Below are 4,020 nucleotides of genomic sequence, written 5' to 3'. Positions count from 1 at the left end.
ATACATGTGTGTGTTTTTGTGTGCATTTAGGTAAGTATCTATTACTGATATATGGCTTAGAAATATTATTTTGATGACTTGAGTGTATGGAATATTGTTTTAAATTGTTATAAATAGAAATAGCAGATTATGGAAGAAATTGTTAATAAATATGTAAATGCATGTAACTGGATAAAATATTTAGAAATAAACTTACCAAAAAATATGTATTATATCTTGTTGTGCCGTAATATAAATTTATCAGGTACATGGGAATCATCGATGATCTTATGATTACCCATGCCTGAAGTCAGCAAGAACGAATGTTGATTCTGAATAAAGATTTTTCATAAAAATTACGTTATTTATATAAGATTGCGTAATGTGTATGATTCTGTCAGAAAGAAGATTATAACATTTTTCTTAACATTTAGCCAAGGTATGACAAGGATTTATTTCTATTTTCTATTTACTTAAACAGAAGGTCAGTGATGGGGTATTTCCCAAAGCAAATTGGAGGAGGGAATAGTTTTTGTACATACCTTCAATTCTTAAAAGTGGTTTTATGAAGTAATTTAATCCCATATACTGCTTGTAAAACTTAGGTTTGTAACCTGTATACATTTTCATCAAAAGCAACAATATAGAAGACTCTTTGGCTTAAGTGATGGTGCAAAAGCCTTGACATTGCAGCTATGTTCTTCAAATTTTCAAGGAATTTAGAATCAGTTTCAATACATACAACATAATCGTGGTAAACATGAGCGTTTGAGATAAGCAAGATTTAATTAAACAATTTTCTGCTCAGGATCATTACATATAGCCGATTGTCTTTGTGCAGCTGAATATTGCTCTACATTTTATATTTTATGTAATGTCTACATTGTTCAATTAAATGGAGTCGCCTGAAATGATCGTACTGCATTACCTCTGGATATCCTTGTTGATTATTTTGATTTTAATCACCTTATTTTGAAACTTTATGGATAATACCATACTAAATTATGGTGCCTAAATTTAGTAGCATATTCCCCTGAATCATAACTATATATACAGATACACATACATACACAACACTCAGACATATACATTCAGAGAAAGTTATTCATTTGCTAGCGTCTACAATTTGGAATTTTGTACTGTGATTTCGTAGTGTCGCATTGATGTGGTTTTCGTAAGTACTTATATCATAGTAACAATGTAAACTCTCCCTCGGCTTTCACACATTTAACACAGTAATACAGATAGTATGTGAACATTGTGGAGCGAGAGAGAGAGAGAGAGAGAGAGAGAGAGAGAGAGAGAGAGAGAGAGAGAGAGAGAGAGAGAGAGAGAGAGAGAGAGAGAGAGAGAGAGGAGAGAGAGAGAGAGTGTGTGGTAATTATTTTAGCTGTGCCACTGATACTGGCTTGTGTCAAAAGAAAAAAAAAATCAAGCAGTAATATTGTAATACAGATCGTGGCGTCCAAAAGCGTAAACCTTTCTTGGGTAATAATTTCTGTATGTTTTATCAACATGCTCTCATACAAAACAAGCATTCTCTAATTCTTCCAGCATGAAGCTATTAATCCATAATATCATTTACATCCATCCATATGCAAGTATACACACAGTGGCATATACATTTATACAAGCGGTTGCGGATTCACGTTTAAAACGGTACGTTGTTCTAAGCTACTACAAACCGATGTCATTAAGTGTATTCATTATTTAATAGGCATCAAGTAAGTTTCAAATTTAAAGAGGAATGCAGATTTATATCTACATGACTGAACTAATTGAATATCCTTGTTTACAACTGGAGGGTTAGTGAATTATATTGAATAAAATTTGTTAGATAAAACAAAGGTCAAGTTACCTTGACTCGTATCGCCGAATCACCAACATAATATTCGTTTTTGGTTCTCATAATTTTTCTATAATATAAATTTATAAAAATCGCCTATACTGTATTTCAAAAAAAATGTAGAATAAATATCCATTATATTGGCTAACGTGATTTATGAATAGTTTATGAGAATAATCCTATATAAAAAATGATATGCATCGTTTTCAACCCGCTACCACATTTCGGAATTAATTCTCATTGACTTTAGGGAGGATCATCTATATGCGAAAAATATGATGAATGCCAACGTTAGGGGATATGTGATTGGCTTATAATACCAATTTCCATTTCTCTTGTTTTTCTAATAATGTGGAACACAATAGTGAAAGAATACTGGGTGCACAAAATAATTAGTTACTGGATAGACTCTTGGCTCTTACACGGCGTATACATACCCACAAATATATGCATGGAATATCTATCTATCTATCTATTTATATATATATCCCTCTCTCTCTTCATACACACACACGCGCACACCCATCACGCATATTTACATATGCATGTATATATATATATATATATGCTTGTATATATACAGACATATATATATATATACACACACTCATGCACACGCATGCACCTACACACGCCCACCCACATATATGTATATACATAGATACATTATGTACGTATGGTCTTATACACAAATATATGCTTCAGTAGCACGTTGCATGATCAACAATAAATCATGCCTAAAACAGTAGTTACAGCAAAATGGGAAATATATAAAGAGAATCTACTCTAAAACAGCATGAAATGATTGATATAGGTTTTAAACATGTTAAATAACATTTTGAAGGAAATAATAACGAAAAATTATGGTTTAATTCATGTATCACTACGATTTATATTACAAAAGTATCTGCATATTCACGTTGTATTTTTACAAAACATACAATGTCTTCTCCTGGGCTAACAACAGAATCACTTCTTGGGCGTTTGATGCCCTATAATATGTAACTAGATTATCATTAATGTACTACCTACTGTATTAAATGTAGTTCATTGCATATCACACTACGCAGTACATTAGTGTGTAATCAGTTCAGCAAGTTTGTATGTTATTTATAAGTTTCGAAGTAGACTTAAACACTAGCAATATCTATAATAACAAACTCAATGCCCATTCCTGAAATATTGCATAAGCTTTCATTGGAGTAAATTCTGAAATTTGATACTGAATCTAGACCGTTTGTGACCAAAATTATTGGATGTCATTTTAAACTTATCTCTTATTTACAAATGACACTCAGTGAAAAGGAAAACAGACTCAACTGAATGAACAAATGTTCAGTCTTAAGACGTTTTGTGTCCAAATTTAGGTTAAATAAATTCAACGTGTCTTGCACTTGTATATTCATCCGATATAAAAAGAACAGAATGTGAAAGCAACTGTGGCATCTAGTCAAAACACGTCAATATAAATCTAATAAAAGCTCACGATATCGTTTCTATGTCTTATATTAGGAGATCATCAAAAGGAAATTAAAGATTGATACGAGCAGATCAAATAAAATTCGTTTGAGGGGAAACAACATCCATTCAATGGTAGTAAGTGTAGATATAATAATAGCCATAGGCATTAAAATTGCTGTAAACTTGATAATCATGACATATATTTCTCTTTCTCATTTTCTCTACGTCGTTTTTATTAGTATCAGTTCAGCTATAATTATTTAATTCTGTACATTCGGGATGTTTCAGAGCACGTCTGAGCAATAAATCACTTGGTCAGCAGGCAGACAACTAGATGGGTGTTGTATGTGAGTATGTTTGTATAAGTGGCCAACCTACATATGTAACCACTATATATGAGTTGGGTGTGTATGTATTTTTGTGTAAAGTTTCGAATGTCGGCTCTACTGATGTAAAACCGTGTGATGAAACAAGTATTGTTGTATTTCGGGAAGAAATAGACGAACAGAATGGATTAAGCAGAGCAGGGGCACAAACGAGGCCGACAATTGTCGTTGAAGAGGTTACAGATGCGCGACGAAAGATTTCCGGACAACGAGTTAAAACCAGAACAATAATGAACGACCGAAGAACAAATATATAGTGCATGTCTTTGTGAGGAAATAATGCATACCCACACATACACACACACACACACACACACACACATACACACACACACACAAACAAACAAA

This window comes from Octopus bimaculoides, chromosome 3 (genome assembly GCF_001194135.2).
Source record: "Octopus bimaculoides isolate UCB-OBI-ISO-001 chromosome 3, ASM119413v2, whole genome shotgun sequence".
Lineage (NCBI taxonomy): Eukaryota > Metazoa > Mollusca > Cephalopoda > Octopoda > Octopodidae > Octopus > Octopus bimaculoides.
This window is presented reverse-complemented; position numbering follows the sequence as displayed.